The sequence below is a fragment of the Artemia franciscana genome, chromosome 1, assembly GCF_032884065.1.
Source record: "Artemia franciscana chromosome 1, ASM3288406v1, whole genome shotgun sequence".
Taxonomy (NCBI): Eukaryota; Metazoa; Arthropoda; class Branchiopoda; order Anostraca; family Artemiidae; genus Artemia; species Artemia franciscana.
Genome location: NC_088863.1, coordinates 17,167,912 through 17,187,202, shown reverse-complemented (window position 1 = coordinate 17,187,202; position 19,291 = coordinate 17,167,912). Strand labels below are relative to the sequence as shown.

The following is a 19,291-nucleotide window of genomic DNA, read 5'->3' as shown; positions in this document are numbered from 1 at the left end:
AATCCTGCGCCCCCTTCATGGAAATTTTCTTCCCTCATGAAAAATTCCTCCATGGAAAGATCCTCCAACGTGACCTCCTCACTGCGACCCACCCCCACGCCAACGTGAAAAATTCCCCCTGAAAACATCTGTAAATGTCCCAATAACCATTAATATATGTAGACAATGGTCAAAGTTTGTAACTTACAGCCCTTCCCAGGCAACTGGGGGGGAGTAAGTCAGCCCAAAGACATAGTTATTAGGTTGTCGACTAAGTTAAACAGAATACCTATCTCATAATTTTTATCCAGTAACGTTGGGGAAAAAATGAGCGTGGGAGGAGGCCTAGATGCCCTCCAATTTTTTGGTCTCTTAAAAGGGCACTAGAACTTTCAATTTCCATCAGAATGAGCCCACTCGCGACATTCTTGGACAGCAGGGTCGATACGATGTCCCCTGGGAAAAGAAAAAAAACGAGATTAAGATTCCATGACTTTTGTCGGGTGTTTCTCCCTATTTTCTAAAATAAGGCAAACTTTCTTAGGCTCGTAACTTTTGATGGGTAAGATTAAAGTTGATGAAACTTATATATTTAAAATCAGCATTAAAATGCAATTCTTTTAATGTAACTATTGGTATCAGAATTTTGTTTTTCATAGTTTGGTTCTATTTAGCCGGGTCGCTGATTGCTACAGTTCGCTACCACGAACTGTTTGATGAGTGGAATTTTGGGTGCTATAGAGTGGAGCTATATACCCAGAAGTTATTCGGTTAGAAGTTGATTTGGAGCCTAATGGCCAAGGACTATTAGTTTAATCTAGTTCACAAGTTTAGTTTAATCTAGATTAATCTGGTTATCAAGCTGCTTATAGATTTTACGATACTGTAATAGTACGTTTTCTAATTAATCAAACAGTTCGTGGTAACGAACTGTAGTAAGGAGCGACCCGGCTCAATCGTAACCAAAACTTTAAAAAACGGCATTTTGATACCAATAGTTACATCAAACAATCGAATTTTAATGCTTATTTTAAATATATAAGTTTAATCAAGTTTAGTCTTACCCATCAAAAGTTACGAGCCTTAAAAAATTTGCTCTATTTAGAAAATTTGCTCTATTTAGAAAATAGGGGAAACACCCCCTAGAACTCATAGAATCTTAACCAAAATCACACCATCAGATTCAGCGTATTAGAAAACACTATTGTACAAGCTCCAAGCTCCTATCTACAAAAATGTGGAATTTTGCATTTTTTGCCAGAAGACAAATCACGGATGCCTGTTTATTTGTTGTTTTTTTTTTTTTTCTTTTTCCCAGGGGTGATCGTACCGACTCAGTGGTCCCAGAATTTTGCAAGAGGGCTCATTCGAACGGAAATAAAAATTTTTAGTGCCCTTTTTAAGTGACCAAAAAATTGGAGGGTACCTAGGCCCCCTCCCACGCTCATTTGTCTCCCAAAATCGTCGGATCAAAATTCTGAAATAGCCATTTTATTCAGCATAGTCGAAAAACCTTATGATTATGTCTTCTGGGACGACTTACTCCCCCAAAGTCCCCGTGGGAGGGGCTGCAAGTTGCAAATTTTGACAAGTGTTTGCATATAATAATGGTTATTGGGAAGTGTACAGACGTTTTCAGGGGAATTTTTGGTTGGGAGGGGGGTTGAGAAGAGGGGGTTATGTGGGGGAGATTTTCCATGGAGGAATTTGTCGTGGGGGAAGAAAATTTCCATAAAGGGGGCGCAGCATTTTCTGGCATTATTGAAAAAAACAATGCAAAAATGATTATGAATAAGTTTTTTTTCAACTGGAAAGAGTAGCATTAAAACTTAAAAAAAAAAAACAGAAAATATTACGCATATAAGGGGTTCATCTCCTCCTAATACCTTACTCCTTACGCTAAAGGATTTTTAGTAATTTCAACTATTTATTTTACGGCCTTTGCGATTCAGGCGACAAAATTTAAGCTTTAATGTAAAGAGTTATTGAGGAGGTATTGACGAGTGGCTGAACCCTCTCATATACGTACTAAAAAGATGCGAATATAGAAGTTTGCTGCGTAAGCTGATTCGTAAGCTACGTATATCTTTTACTAATGAAAATGTTCGTAAAAAACTAAAAGTTCTAGTTGCCTTTTTAAGTACCCAAAAAATAGGAGGGTAAATGGGTCCCCCTCCTTTTTTCTCAAAATCATTCGATCAAAACTATGGAAAAGCCATTTAGCCAAATAAATAAATATACAAATTTCGCTTTAGTTATTCATCTGCGGAGAGCCGAAATCAAAGCATGGATTAACTAAAAAACGTTCAGAAATTATATAAGAAAACAAGTTTTTTTACTGAAAGTAAGGAGCGACATTAATACTTAAAACGAACAGAAATTACCCCGTATATGTAAGTAAGGAGTAAGGAGCGACATTAATACTTAAAACGGACAGAAATTACCCCGTATATGAAAGGGGCCGCTCCCTTTTTAACGCCCTGCTCTTTACGCTAATGTTTTTACTGTTTTAAAAAGTAGAGTTGAGAGAAAGAGTCAAACTTTAGTGCAAAGAGCAAGGCGTTGAAGAGGGAGCAGCCCCTTCCATATACGGGGTAATTTCTGTCCGTTTTAAGTATTAATGTCGCTCCTTACTTTCAGTAAAAAAAACTTGTTTTTTTATTTAATTTTACTCCATAAAGAGGCTGTCACTAAATCGCTAGTATTTTTCATTGATACTTACATACGATAAACCTTACACTCTGAAAAAAGAAATTCTTGGGTGAATTGCGAAACCAAATAAATATTTCAAAGAATCAGGAGCCTAACATACGGAGACAAATCTCAAATGCCTCTTAACTTCTGTATATCAAAAAGTAAACACTTAAATATTTACATTTGAATTTTCCTTCAACTCACTTTTTTCATTAATTCGCCATCCTTTTTAAGCTTTAAACCCAGTTACATTCCACTTCGATCAATGATGAATGCAGCCCTGACTGTAGAGCTTACACAAGTTTTCAAACAGTTTGTGGTAACGAACTGTAGTAAGGAGCGACCCAGCTCAATAGTAACCATCCTTTTTAAGCTTTACTTCTGTATATCAAAAAGTAAACACTTAAATATTTACATTTGAATTTTCCTTCAACTCACTTTTTTCATTAATTCGCCATCCTTTTTAAGCTTTAAACCCAGTTACATTCTACTTCGATCAATGATGAATGCAGCCCTGACTGTAGAGCATAGTAAACAAGTTTTCAAACAGTTCGAGGTAACGAACTGCAGTAAGGAGCGACCCAGCTCAATAGTAACCAAAACTCTAAAAAATGGAATTTTGATACCAATAGTTACAGCAAAAAAATCACATTTTAATGCTAACTTTAAATATATAACTTTCATCAAGATTAGTCTTACTTATCAAAAGTTAAGAGCCTGAGAAAATTTGCCTCATTTTAGAAAATAGGGGAAACGCCCCCTAAAACTCATACAATCTTAACGATAATCACACTATCAGATTTAGCGTATCAGAGAACCTTATTGTAGAATTTTCAAGCTCCTATCTACAAAAATGTGGAATTTCGCATTTTTGCCAGACGACAAATCACGGATACGTGTTTATTTGTTTGTTTGTTTTTTCCAAGGGTGATCGTATCGACCCAGTGGTCCTAGAATATAGCGAGAGGGCTAATTCTAACGGAAATTAAAAGTTCTAGTGCCCTTTTTAAGAAACCAAAAAAATGGAGGGCATGTACTCCCTCGGACCCCCTCCCACGCTGATCTTTTCCCCAAGGTCGCCGGATTAAAATTCTGAGATAGCCATTTTATTCACCATAGTAAAAAAAACCTAATAACTCTGTCTTTGGGGACGACTTACTCCCCCGTAGTCCCCGTGGGAGGGGTTGCAAGTTACAAACTTTGACCTGTGTTTATATATAGTAATGGTTAGTGGGAAGTGTACGGAAGTTTTCAGGGGGATTTTTATTGTTTGGTAGGAAGAGTTGAGGTGGGGGGGGCTACGTGGGAGGATCTTTCCATGGAAAAACTTTTCAATTGAGAAGAGACTTTCAATGAAGGAGGCGCAGGATTTCTTTAGCATTATTTAAAAAACAAAGAAAAAATAAATATGAAAAGTTTTTTTCTACTGAGAGTGAGGAGCAGCATTAAAACTTAAAATGAGCAGAAATTATTACGCATATGAGGGGTTTACCTCCTCGTAATACCTCGCTCTTTACGCTAAAGTATTTTTAGTAATTTTAACTATTTATTCTACGGCCTTTGTGATTCAAGGGTCATTCTTAAGGAATTGGGACAGAATTTGAGCTTTAGTTTAAAGAGCGAGGTATCGACGAGGGGTGAACCCCCTCATATACGCAATAAAAACATACGAATATAGAATTTCGTTACGTAAGTTAATTCGTAAATTACGCATATTTTTTTACCAATGAAAATGTTCGTAAAAAATTAAAAGTTCTAGTTGCCTTTTTAAGTAATCAAAACATTGGAGGGTAACTAGGCTTCCTTCCTCGCTCCTTTTTCTCAAAACTTCCGATTAAGACTATGAGAAAGCCATTAAGCCAAAAAAAAAGTATGTAAATTTCATTTTAATTATTTATGTGCGAAGAGCCAAGATCAAAACATGCATTAATTAAAATACGTCCTGAAATTAAATATATAAAAAACAAGCTTTTTTAAATGAAAGTAAGGAGTGACATTAAAACTTGAAACGAACAGAAATTACTCTGTATATGAAAGGGGCTTTCTCTCCTCAACGCCCCGCTCTTTACGCTAATGTTTTTTACTGTTTTAAGAAGTAGAGTTAAAAGAAAGAGTCAAACTTTAGCATAAAGAGCGAGGTGCTTAGGAGGGAAAGCCCCTTTCATATACGGAGTAATTTCTGTTCGTTTTAAGTTTTAATGTCGCTCCTTACTTTTATTTAAAAAAACTCGTTTTTTTATTTAATTGCACAATTTTTCTCCTTAAGTCATGGCTACAGCGTCAGATACTACAAGTTTCAAGCTCGTATCTACAAAAAATCGGAATTTTGTATTTTTTGCCAGAAGACAGACCATGAATGCGTGTCTTTTTTGTGTTTTTTTTCCCAGGAGTGATTGTATCGACTCAGTGGTCCTGAAATGTCGTAATAAGGCTTATTCTAACGGAAATTAAAAGTTCTAGTGCCCTTTTTAAGTGACCAAAAATTGGAGGGCACCTAGGCCCCCTTACGTGGGGTGATATTTCTATGGAGGAATTTGTCTTGGTGGAAGAGAATTTCCATGAAGGGGGATTTTCCATCATTATTTGAAAAAACAATGAAAATATAAATATGAAAAAAAAAATTCAAATGAACGTAAGGAGCACCATTAAAACTTAAACCGAACAGAAAATATTGCGCATATAGGGTTCACTTACTCCTAATACCTACCTCGCTCTTTACGCTAAAATATTTTTAATAATTTCAAATATTTGTTCTACGGCCTTTGTGATTCAGGGGTTATTCTTGAGGAATTGGGACAAAATTTAAGCTTTAGTGTAAAGAGTTAGGTGTTGAGGAGGGGGAGATATATACATAATAAAAACATACGAATATATAAGCTCGTTACGTAAGTTAATTCGTAAGTTATGTATATTTTTCACTAATATAAACGTTCGTAAAAAATTAAAAGTTCCAGTCGCCTCGTAAAAATTGGAGGGCAACTAGGCCTCTACCCAAAGATTTTTCAAAATCGTCCGATCAAAACTATGAGAAAGCCATTTAGCCAAAAATAAAATAATGCAAATTTTGTTTTAATTATTCATGTGCAGATATCCAAAATCAAAACATGCATTAATTAAAAAACATTCAGAAATTAAATAAAAAATAACAGGTTTTTTTAACTGTAAGTAATGAGTGACATTAAAGCTTAAAACGAACAGAAATTACCCTGTAGTTGAAAGGGGTCGTTCCTTCCTCAACGCCCCGCTCTTTACGCTTATTTTTTTGCTGTTTTAAAAAGTAAAGTTGAGAAAAAGAGTCAAACTTTAGCGTAAAGAGCGGTCCGTTGAGGAGGGAACAGCCCCTATCAAATACGGAGTAATTTCTGTTTGTTTTAAGTTCTAATGTTGCTCATTACTTTCAGTTAAAAAAAACCTATTTTTTATTTCTTTCTCCATAAAAACAATTATGGAGTCATATTATCTCCATAAAAACAATTATTCATTATAATTGGTACGTTCCGTGTACATACCCAAGATACGTACACGGAAAGAGTATTTTGTAATATTTCATAACTCTTTTATTTATTTTTTTTTACTCCCCACCACCACACCCATTTAAACAGGCAAAGTTAGTGTTTTTTATCATTCAAACACTCGAAATGCTTAATAAATGTCTTCCTACCTTACAGCTAATATATAACTATCGAAACTATGAGGTAGAACTCAAAAACTCTACTGCAGTGTTCTCTTGTCACTGGGAAACAATGAAGCATCTCATTACTATTGACTGAAGAAACCCTATAAATAATTGAATTTCTTTAGTATACGTAGTATTTACAAATAAATAAGCGCTTTCATATCTTGTAGTATGTGGTAAGTGCATGCTGTAGTATGTGCATTATATACAAACTTTGACAACGAAACTCACTTGAATTTAGTGAAGTATCAACCCCCATCAAAGATGTAATTTTTGTCGGTTTTTCTGCTTAAAATCTTGTGAGAGGTATTCCCCAGCACTTTTGAATTTTTTAATACTCCCTTGCGGTTTCTTTAAATTCCCCGTCCCCTGCAACTTGAAGTGTGTATGTTTGAAAATAAATTGAAGTGTGTGTGCGTGACACACACACAAGCACACAACACACAAACACAGTTTTTGGTGTTTGATCATATAATCAAACCGCTTGCTTTGGTTGTAATCACTCTGTTATTCACTGTCTTTGCAAATTTAGTCGCTATCTACTCTGTTTTTTTTTGATGAAAAGGTATTGTGGTCTTCGTTATTATTTGTTCGCGTCTTCTTTCGTGAATAGGGATTATTCCCAGACTCGTAATTTTATTTAGGTAGCTTTAAACTTGGCAAATAAATCTTCGGAATTTTCGTAAAAGTCAATTCTTGTAATGTTTGTTTTGCTATCAAAGCTTTTTTAAAGTTCTAGCTACTGTAAGCGCAAGTCATTTTTTACTCACCGTTTTTTGCCTCATAACTGTTTAATATATAAAAATAAATGGAAATAACACGTAACATCTCCACCCCTTGTGCGGGTAAATATATGAATGTAATATTTTATCTTTCAAAGAAAACAGTTTGCTGCATTAACAAGGGAGCTATCAGCCATCACAACCTACATTCAAGTTTAATCAAAGCGAAAGGAGATTAGAAATTAGTTTGTATCCCTTCCCGAGAAAAGCCTTCTATATATATGAATGTTCATCGAAGGTGGCTCGGCGTGTTAAGGTGAAACTTGTAAGGAACGTTTAAGGGGATTTCAATTGAAAAAAAAATATATATTCGTGCAGATTTTCAAAGGTATGCAAAGGCTTGTGCTTTATATGAGTCAAAATGATTACAGGGCGAGTAGCCGCCTCCTTAGTCAATTATTTCTCCAAACACGTTCAATCAAAATTTTGAGATAGCCATTTTATTCTGCCTAGTTGAGAAGACCAGTAACTATGTCTCTGAGGATGTTAGTATGTCAACTCTTCACAGTCCTCAGAGTGAGGTCTTTAAGCTATGAAACTTTTCCATGATTTTCATGTTGGCTCTAATTTCTTATTGGGGCTGGGGGGGGGGGGCAGTTAATCCTTCCAGACCTGATTTCCCCCCCCCCCCCCCACCCGTCCAGACCCTAATTGGCCCCCGTCTGAAATTTAGTTGCTCCAAAAACCATGTTGAATTTAAGATAAGCCTCAGTAATTCAAGTATCGGCAGAAACAGGTTAGTTTTTTTTTAGATTATCCAACTTTTTTTGTTACTATATAGCTAAGTTTTCGGTTTTCATTGTCACTCTCACTTGATTTGGGAGAACTGGCTCCAACTTGCCCCCCTCCCCCACCAGGAATTTGATGGTATTACAAAACTGAAAGAGGATATATTTGAACTTTTTTCTCAAAAGGACAAAGTGCATTCAAGTGAAGCTTTCAGGTAATGCAGAGGGTAGCGTTGAACTAAATCAAAAACGCTTTCCTTATCCAGTTTGGCACGCGCAACTTTCAAGTGACCTTAGTGACAAAATTGAGTCTGTGCAAAAGCTTGCACTCTTAACGCCGCACGTATTACCGCACTAAAACAACACATTTAACTTAGAATACGAATTCGGCTATTGCCATAATGTATTATCATTTTATTATCCCCCCCCCCCCTCCTTTTGTTTTCAACCTAATCGCATTAAGTTGATTTTAGTTCTTGGAAATGTTTTTTTTTCTTTTTACGTTTTACTAATTTGCGTTGCATTTTTATTGACCGTTTATACTCTTTATTGATATTTTTAACCCTTGTCTTGCTCTATTTTTTGTTTTAGCTTTTTTTTTTTACCTGACATATGGGGAAACTCATGAGGAACTTTCATCGAAGCTTAGGAGTTATTGAGAGTATTAAAATGGAAGTTTAAGAATAATAAAGGGAATGATCAATTGACCAAAGATGTGTAAAGGGGGAGCTTGAACAATACCAAAAGGCATTTATGCGAATGTTTCTAGTAGTGTAACTATTACGACCGGCACGACTACTACTTCCACTGAGGTCAAGGATATTAAGCTAAAACTTTCAAGGGACATTTAGGGGTAGGTTGAAGTTAATCAAAAAACACTGTGTACTGCTACTATTACTGATATTGCCAGCATCACTATTACTGAGGCTAAGGGTAGAAAGTTGAAACTTTCAGGGAATGTTTAGGGGAATGTTGGTTCAAATAAAAACACACTCTGTACAAACAGGGTGTCAAAAGGGTGTATCCAAAGAATTTTCTAGTGTATTAAATTGAAATTTTCAGGACATGTTAAGGAGGATGTTGAACTGGGCAAAATGAATAATGTGTAAACAGCTTTATTTCAAAAACAGTGTAAATAAGTTAAAAGTTTAAGTGTATGTTACGGAATATTGAAGCAACCCAAAGGTGTTAGACGTATATTACTCATATTATTTCAACTACAACTATAAAGTCTAGGGGTATTAACACGAAATTTTGAGAAAATATTGGTAGTATGCTGAATAAAGTTGAAACAAATCCAAAGCTCGGCTTACTATATTTATACTGGAAAAATTATTCCATCAATAACACACGCCTTTATATAAATTTAGACAGACATAGAACTATTTAATTCATTGTTTTACGGCTTCTCAAGTTTTTCTGAAAAATAAAACTTAGTACAATTCCCAAAACATTCTTTACATGCTAGTTTGACAACCTGAATTCATTTCTATCCTTTTATTCGGTCCAACAGCAAGAGCAGATTTAGTAATGGTAGTAGCCCTGAAAGTTTCAACTTAATGCCCTCAATGGTTTTTGAGATATTGCTGAGACGTAAAATTGACAACCAGCATACACATAGTCTCTTATGATTTAATTCTATAGCAACATAAACTATCCGTCGTAAGTTTCTACTTTATACCTGATTCTAGGATATACGGTATACCCTTTTCTAGCTGGTATACCTTGTAATACCATATAGCCTAGCAAAAGTGATAGTAGAAGCAACATGAATTGCATTAGTGATAGAAATAGTAGTAGTATTGGTAGTAAACAGTAATGGCATTCACATTGTGCCTTTTTGGTCTCGTACAACATCCTCGTCTCATGCCCTGGTAGTTTCAGTTTGAATACTTTAAGTCATTTTTGCGATATTTCTTGTAAATCCTGTTGATAACATGCATTCTTACAATATCTTTTGTCACCCTTTAATGATGAAAGTTCATCATTATCGCCATCAGCCATGGTAATACTAGCACTAACAGCAACAGTAGTAGTACTACTACCATTAGCAGTATTAAGCATATAATGAATCTTGTTTGCTTAACATACCCCTCAGTATGCTGTCAAAGTTCCAACCTAGCACTCTCAGCTGATTTACGGCAGAAATAGTCATTTAACAGCCTGCATACATATAGTGTGTTTGACAGCCTGTACGCATATGACATTTTGGTAAGATAATATCTATTTTCAAAAGGCTCTAGCAAACTCTATAGAGCCAACTTCGCTTCGTGTGTCTGGTAAAAGAAGTTACAACAACAAACGCGTCAAGACTAAAGTTAAAAATACCAATCAAGTGTAAAAATAGACAAATAAAATTTAGCACAGATTAGTAAAATATAACCAAAATAAATCAATGTCCAATAACTAAAATTAAATTAATGCAATTAATTACAAAAACAAACCAGAAGGGAGGGGCGATAAAATGACAATTCATTAGGACAAGCAGCTATCACAGACTAAAAGTATAAAAACATCCAAATTCGTATTCTAAGTCAAATACTATAAATATTAGAGCAATTGAAATCAAAATCCAAATTAAATGTCAAAATATCAAAAAGAAAAATTTACAATTAAAGAAAGAAAAACGGAAATGACTAGATTAAAAAAGATATAGAACTCAAATAAGCACCACAAAAGAGGGAAAACGAAGTGGTAATGGATTTCTCTGAGAGCTTGACTTGAATGCGCTTGGTCTTTTTGAAAACCAAAGGTCAAATAAGCACTATTCCACAAAAACAAATATTATATGCAAATAATAGAAAATTACATAACTGACAGCCCTTTCTTTTGAACTGTGACGGGCTGAATTCCTCAACATCGCAAGAAACGTAGTTTCTGAATCTTTCAACAATTTGAAACATAATGGCTATCTCATAATTTTTATTGTATATGTTGGGAAAATAACTGGTTTAGAAGGGGACTACTTATCCTGTAATCACTTTTGACTCTTAAAAAATGTACTAGAAACTTTAATTTTCAGTCAAGTGAGCTTCTTCTAAAGTTTAATGACAGCGCTGAACTGCCCGTGATATCGCCTTTATTTAAATCTCCTTATGTATGTTTTTTTTTATATATAACTGAAACTCACCCTAAACGTTCTCTTTAAGTTTCGTCTTAACACCCTTGGCCTCATTACTTACAAGAATCGTAGTAGTATTAATATTAATATACACATAGTGCTTTTTGGTTTTTCAAAATCCACCACAACATAACCCTTAAAGTTCCGACTTATTAATGTAAGCAGTTCTTGTGTTATTGCTGTTACCATTTGAAAATCTACATACTCATAGTTCGTTCTGATTTGGTAACGGCGTCCGCCTAAATAGCAATAGTTGCAGTAGTCATGGCATCATCAGTAGCAGTATGCACATAGTACCTTTTGTTTTTCTTTCAAAACACACCTCAACACGCAATAAAAATTCAACTTTGTACCATAAAGTGTTCCTGAGGCCTTTTTGGTGCGTCCCTTTGACAACATGTTTGAGTATAGTGTGTTTTGATTTAGCCCAACACTGTTTCAATGTTCCTCAAAATTTTCGGATAATGCCCTTTGCTTTAGTAAAAGTCGTAGCAAAACCAGTAGTAATAGTAGTAGCAATAAAATTAGTAGTAGTAGAAGTAGTAGCAGTAGGATGTCAATATTACCTTTTGGTTATTTAAACACCCCCTCCCACAAGCCCTGCAAGTTTCAACTTCACATACCAAACCATTCCTAAGATATTTCTGAAATTCCATTTTGACAACCTGCATGCAGACGTCCTAATGTGATTCAGCTCAACTACACCCCTCAATATTTCCAGACGATTTTAACTCTACGCCCTTAACCATAGCTGCAATAGAAGTCACAGTAATAGTAATAGGAATAGTAGTAGTGCTAGTTTTAACACTAGTAGTAGCATTAACAATAATAGAACAAGTACTAGTAGCAGCAGTAGCATGAACATATTGGCTTTTTGTCAGTTGGAACATTCCCCTCATGAAGCCCAGGAAGTTTCAGCCTACTACAATCAGCCGTTGCTATGATATTACCCATATGCCTTTTTGATAACCTGTATGTTCATAGTATGTTTAAATTTTTTTCAACTTAACCCTTAAATACATCCCAAAAAGCAGTCACAGTAATAGTAATAGGAGTAGTATTAGTGCTATTTGAAACACTAGTAGTAGCATTAACAATAATAGAACAAGTACTAGTAGCAGCAGTAGCATGAACATATTGGCTTTTTGTCAGTTGGAACATTCCCCTCATGAAGCCCAGGAAGTTTCAGCCTACTACAATCAGCCGTTGCTATGATATTACCCATATGCCTTTTTGATAACCTGTATGTTCATAGTATGTTTAAATTTTTTTCAACTTAACCCTTAATACATCCCAAAATGTTCATCTTAATATTCTTAGCGTTATTAGTAGTTGCAATTGAAGTAGTAGTGGCAGTAGTAGTTTTGTTTGAGTAGTAGTAGTATTAGCAGTAATAACAGTATCAATACCAATAGTAGTTTCCAAATGTTGCCTTTTGGCCAGTTGAACATACCCTCATGATGCCTGGAAGTTTAGGCTGGACAAGATAACCCGTTCCAAAGATACTGCGGATACGCCCTTTTGATAATCTTTTTGCCCATAGTATGTTTTGATTTAGTTCCCGTTTCCCTTCAAATTTTCGTCAAACTTTCATTTCAATATACTCAGTATACTGATATATCCTCAGTATAAACAAAATTCAAATATAACAAGGTAGAATTTTGTGAAGAATAAGTTTGCCAAAATCTAGTACACAGTAGATGTTTTGAGTAGTAGCCCGTGTCGAAAAGTCTTTCTCTCTTTGGCAATAAGCACGCGAATTTTGAATTTGAAGACACACTGAGAAATAGAGAGGACGTGAAATACAGGTCTTGTGGGGTTCTCACTGCAGACTGCTTGGATTTGATTTTTATTCCAGCCTTAAAACTCTTTGCTCTTGATACTTTTAATTCTTTTTAGATTAAGACTTCAAAACTTGTCAATTTTTTGCTTTTTCTCTCCCTTTAGTTCTCAAAATGCAATTCCTGTTATTTGAGTAGAATTCTGAGCCATATCAATGTTTTTTCTTCAAAATGTAGGAAATGTATTGGCATACCTTTAGAATCTTATAAATTAGGATTGAGCAACGTTGTGAAGCTGAAAATAATTTTGCTGTACTTCATTCAGTCAGTTTTGGTATTTCTGGAACAATTATTTAGGGTCATGAAACTATTGTTAATAGATGTATTTTGACTTTTTGAACATCTTTTCTCTTTTGCAAAACTAATGTAAACTCACCATTATACCATTATGGACTTATTAGCCTATATATTTGCACATAAGGGGGGAGGGGTAAAGCATAGCATATATTAAATACAGCAATGGTTAGTTTATGTATTTAACATATGCTATGCTTTATCCCTACCCCCCTAATGTGCAAATATATAGCCCAAATTTGTTTCTAAACTAGGCTATTACAGATTTGCAATTTCAAATATCCAATCAATGAAAACAGAAATGATGGCAATTCTATATGTATAAAGACAAGAATATTAGGGCTGGAATAACTCCGTAACAGTGAGTCTGCAGTAGTTTTGCAAGAGAGAAAAGATGTTCAAAAAGTCAAAATGCATCTATTAACAATAGGCTAGTTTCATGACCCCAAAATTGTTCAGGTAATACCAACATTGACCCTTCATTCAAGCAGAAGATCTATTTTGCTAGGTTTCACTTTTATAACACACATATTTTCAAAGGTCAGGGCCCTCTAGAGAGAGAAGGAGTGGAGGTAGGTACTTCAACATACCTTCCTGGACCATACTTTAGCCTGTAGACCCATCTGAAGTAGGCAAGCCCCACTGCAAATTTTTTGTTCAAAGGCTTGGTTATTGCCTTATTATTGCTTGGTTATTATCCAAGTCTCAGCTATCCCTATCTATGTTGTTTTCTGAATGAAATGTTTAATTAGCAAGAGAGTAGTCCCAGTTAACTCCCAAATCTGCAAGGCTGACAAATGGTTGTTATTGTCACTAGGCAACACTAGCATGATAATTGACCCCATACCCCTTAATGATGCTAGATATTGTTTTGATTATGGTATCAGTTTAGTACTCCTAACCTTCTTAAAGAAATACTAGACTCTAAGATTCTGGAAAATACTTTAAAAGATTCTAAAATACTCTACTTAGCCTGCATCCTATCATTCCTGAATGCCAACCCTTAAACTTTATTGGATATTTGCCTAGAGGACTAACTAGAGATAAAGAAATATGTTAAGAAAACAATTCTTTCTTAATAATATGTTGAGTAATTATAGTCAACACATCTTGTATACAGCCTCACTATTCTGTACCCCTAATCTCTCTAATGTGCAAATATATAGCTGAAATTATATATATTTTCCAATGCATCTCAGTTGCCTCCTCTCATATACCTGTAAATTGAATCAACTGTGATGAAAGAAAAACTATAGAGACAAGTTACAGATGGTAGAATACATTGAAAATATATAGTTTAGGCTATATATTTGTATATCAATGTGCAAATATTAGGGTATTAACTATACACTATAATTCAGCATACTATACAGCAAGTATTGCTTTCTTAATATGTTTCCTACTCTCCATCTAGTTCTGTTGACAAATACCCTTAGCTGAACCCCTTCCCACCATAACAGACAAAACTCTAACCCAAATTAAATATATTCAATGAATTGCCAATGCCATTACTTTTGTTCCTTCTGCTTATTTACAGGTAAATTAATCAAAAGAAACAGTCATGTTCTAAAAATTCTTTGAGGATAAAGCCTATAATTTGGACTATATAGGCTATTTGTCCATTTGGAAGGACAGGGAATAAAGTTTAATGGTCTGCTTTTGGGAATGATACAAGTGAGTTGGCGATTTTCAAATGAATAAAGCTCTAGAATAGCAGCTCTTCAGAAGGAGTCATGCTTGAATAAATAAAGAGATAATTTATATTGCTAGTGTTATGTTCATTTTCATTGCTTTGTTTGTTATTTTGACGATGCATCCCCCTTAATAGAAACCAAAATTTAGAAACAGTGAGATTCTTGCTGTACCACCTGCAGGTTTCAGTTATTCACATAAAACACCTTCTTTTTATTTTCATCTATATCTCTAAATAATTTCTGATAATATAATTCTGTTTTATTTTATTTGAAACAGAGCTATCCTGTTTGAAAACTGGTACCATTTGACCAACAGGGTTGAAATGTATTTCTACAAACATTACAGAAATGGTATTTTTTATTTGTTGGCAAAAATTTTGTAGATTTATAAAATTTCTCAATTTTAGCAATTTTCTTGGGTGAATAGTGTCATTTTTTCAAATCTGATAGCTGTGTTTCAGATAAGATCAGCTAGAATTTTATTATACAAAATTATTTAAAAACATTGATAGAAAAAGGAACAAACATGTAGATATGGTTAGTAGATGCTTGCTGCATATTATAAAGTAAGAATTAAAAAAAAAAATTATATAGCCTAGAGCTATGTAAAATTATTAGAGGATGGTTCATCAGGGACCATCAGCCAGAGGTCAAGGATGAACTAGTACAAACATGAACAGAACCATAAAATGAACATGAAATTAGTAACATAAAAATATCTCTCTTTTTGTTCTATTTTGTCTCCTTCTGGATAAATTCTATTCCACACCTCTACCAAGTGAGGTTTTGCTCCTTAAAACAAGAATAATTGACCAACTCCCTACTTTTGTTATTATCTTAACTCTATTTGATACTGCATTTAAACATGACTTATTTAAAAGATTAAATCTAGGTCCAGCTTCTGTTTTCAGAAATTTTTAACATAGGCTTTTTTGCTTCTGAAAGGTGTCTGTGCAAATGTCTGTTACCCTTTCAATTACCTTAAATTGCACTTGCTAGCAATAGGATGAATTGTTTCTTTGAAAGAAAACAATATGCCCATTTTAAAAAATATGAAAGTTCTAAGAAATTTAATAATAATTTGTAACTTATTTGTAATCAAGTGTTTAACATGAGAAATTATGTAACAAAAAGAGAAGAAAAAATATAGAAAATAAATAAAGATTCTTTATGTTTCTTATTATCATATTTAAATGATGGTTAAACCTAACTTCATCAAACAAAATAAGTTTTGATAATATTTATTTATGAAAGTAAAAAAAGTGAAAACATCTCAAATGCATTTTGTTTTCAGAAAAGTGTAAATTATGTTCTGGTCTTGAGAAGGCATTAGGGTTATCAGCATTAATGCATTTTATGCATTTATCAGCATTTCAGCATATTTATGCCCCCAACCACAAGGGTTGTAAGTTATGCCATGGGACATATAAGGATTTAACATAAAAGTGCTCATATAAACTTTGGAGAGGCTTACTGGATTGATAATCAGAAGTTCTAATACCCTTTTTAAGATTCAAATTGTTTGGAGGGTGGATACCACCCCCAACACCATGTATTTTTCCTAAATGCATTGGACAGAAATTTTGAGATGGCCATTGGTTGCTGTAGAAATTTCAAAAAAGGCTCATTCAATTTGAAATTGAAAGGGCTTTTTTTTAAAGTCAAAAGTGATTGGAGGGCAACTAGCCCCCTATGCCTGTCAATTCTCAAAACATATCTAATTAAAATTTTGAAATAGCCATTTTGTTTAGCCTGGTTGAAGGGTCTGGAACTTATGTCTGTGAGGAAGACACTCCCCTCCCCCTGAACCCATAGAAAAAGGTCTATAAGTTATGCTCCAGGGCATATAAGGTTTTTATGGAAATAGCTGTCCTGTAAACTCCTGAGGGGGCTCATTTGATTCAAAATTAGATGCTCTAGTTCCCTTTTAAGAGGTGAAATGATTGGGGACAGTTGCCCCATTCCTTCTTTGTTTTATTTTCCACAAATGCACTTGATAAAAATTTTGAGACAGTCATTTGTTCAAAAATAGTCCAAAGATAATAAAATAAGCCCCTTGGGGTGGACAGAATCCCCTAGAGTTTGGGGGTAGGGATTGTAAGTTATGCCCCAGGGGCATATAAGTTTTTTCAAAGTTTTCTTTTCTCTCGGACTCTTGAAAAGAGTCCTTTTCAAAGTTTTATGACAACTCTTTCAGTATGGTGTGCCCTGATCTCCCCCCCCCCAAAAAAATACATTTTGCCCATATTGCTCTTTACTTAGGTAGTGCTATTGCGCTGCCTATGGTTGAATATTATAATATAAATCCGCTGGCCAAATTAACAAAACAAATATTGCAAACAAATTTATTCCAAATTTGGTAAAAGAATACCATAGCTGGCTGTGGCAAACCAACTCTGATTCTAAACTTGAACTAACCTAAATTGAATATAACTAAAACTTGAATTAAATGTAAAGGTCCTATAAAAGAACATTGGTATATATCAAGGTTTGAAATAAAATATCCTTTGAATGCAATTAAACTATTCTCTTACTAAAAGTAAATAAAATGCAGTTAACACCAACTTCATCCATTCTTATAATTAAATGGCAACTATTCTGGAAATGGACAATCCCAGCTGACATTGTGTTCTTTGGTTAACCTGAGAGTTTTGACAAAGTTGATCAGTTCTTACCTAATGGTGAAGGTAAAATTCTATCAAGAATGTGATCAGTTAACTGATTGGATTGAGGACTTTTTAGCAGAAAGTTAGCAAAAGTCATAATATGTAATGATAGTGCCAGTATTTTTCCATATGTTCCAGTTGTAAGTGGTATCTTACAAGGATTCATTCTTTGGCCAGCCTTGTTCATCATCTAGATTAATGACTGTTCAACGTTGCTATATAAATCATTAACACTATGTGGTGGCAAGTGCAAACTCATAGGACCTGTTGGCAGAAGTGTAGTGTTAGCTTGTGTTCTGCTGGACCTTAGCAAACTCCTAATTTGTTCTTTTGTATTGCCTTTGTAATTCAACATTTCAAAATCCAAAGTGTTGCAATTAGGCCTCAATAATCATTATCATCTGGCATATTGAGGACAGCGAGTTGGGGACAGTTGATGATAAGAAGGACTTGGAGGTACTTCAACCACACATTTCTGACAAGAAAGCCATAAATTGTAATGAGGGTTTACAATGCCTTTGTCTGTTCCTACTTTTTTGGTGTGATTCTTGTATCCCCTCGGCATGAGTTTGTTGTCAAATCCATAGCCTTCGGTCATCCTCACCCTTCAAAAACGCCATATGAACACTGCCAAAATTTTTTGAACTTGCCAACTCTTGCAAACAGGAAAAAATAGGGAGGGGATGTGTAATGAAACAAAACTTCTCAAGTCTAAGGAAAAGAACCCCAACTATTTCTTGGCGCATGAAAAAGGTTTATTCTCCTTCGGTTTCTGAGAAAAAAAATGACAGAACTGCTTTGCTACTTTCCTTTTACATTCTGGTACAGTCTTTCTAAACGAACCATCAAGTCTAGAACCCTCTACTTATTTTATACAGGTGTTGACAAGGTATGGGAAGAAGTTCGTACCTTCCAGGCATAATGAGGCTACACCACCGGCGTCATACCTACAGGTCTTATACAATCTTACTAGCAAATGCAATTGAAGGTAAATATTACTTCCAAGTTAGGTTTGGGCATGTTCTCCTAGAAATTTTCACGTTTTACTCATAATAAAGGGGAAAGCACGTGGTGTGAAACACACCATCTAAGACCATCATTAAGAAAACCGACTTAATTCTTGAAGTTTTATCTCTGTACTGCAAAATATATATTTTCATTAAGGATTAGTGGCTTGATTTAGGAGAAATGGTGGTGGAAGGTTGAAGACACCTTTCCAGTTCCTAATTTTGAATGTATTTCTACACGTGGAAGGGTTACAAAATTATCCTGTTATAGAAATTATTATGCTATTATTATTATACTGTTATATTTATTATATAAAATTATACTATTACAATATAATAGGGTTAGAATTTAGCTAGAAGTTGCTAACTGTTGTACAGTGTTGCTGCATGCCAGTCTTCAGGGTTTATTTTTTTCAATATAGCACCCCATTTTCCAGTTCACTTTGTGGAAATGTATTTGCTTTCTGTTCCTGGCTGTCCTATTATGAAATTTTAGCATTACTAGAAATAGGTTTCTAAAAGAAAAAGGAAGGCCAGGATTTCACTGGAGAATAACCTGTATTTTTTTTTCTAATTTATTTTACACAAGTGACTTTAAAAAAAAAATCTTGTCATTAGTAAAGCTTTCTATTGGAATATGATTTTATTTTACCCTTTTATTTACTACCTTTCAGAAGTAAATTTTCGCCTGAAAATTTCTTTGATTCTTAACTTGGAAAAATAGATCCATTGCAAAAGCTTGTTTTGATTTAAAACAAACAAGAAAGATCACCTCAGTCACATAACTTTTTTCCTGTTGAAATTATAAA

At 34.5% G+C, this 19,291-nt stretch overlaps 2 protein-coding genes across 4 annotated transcripts in view; one reads left to right on the top strand and one right to left on the bottom strand.

The window, feature by feature from the left end:
• LOC136026365 (rab9 effector protein with kelch motifs-like) overlaps nt 1-6,432 on the bottom strand; it is a 116,942-nt gene extending 110,510 nt beyond the window's left edge. Inside the window, exon 1 of the mRNA XM_065702935.1 lies at nt 6,335-6,432. The gene's annotated coding sequence lies outside the window, so the exon portion shown is untranslated. The remainder of the gene's footprint in view (nt 1-6,334) is intronic.
• The window catches only part of LOC136026390 (hypoxanthine-guanine phosphoribosyltransferase-like), a 66,152-nt gene that overhangs the window by 11,018 nt on the left and 35,843 nt on the right, over nt 1-19,291 (top strand). Inside the window, exon 1 of one of the 3 annotated variants that reach the window (XM_065702948.1) lies at nt 12,672-12,788. The exons of the other annotated variants lie outside the window; for them this stretch is intronic. The gene's annotated coding sequence lies outside the window, so the exon portion shown is untranslated. Of the gene's footprint in view, nt 1-12,671; nt 12,789-19,291 lie in introns of those variants that run through there. 3 annotated transcript variants of the gene reach the window in all.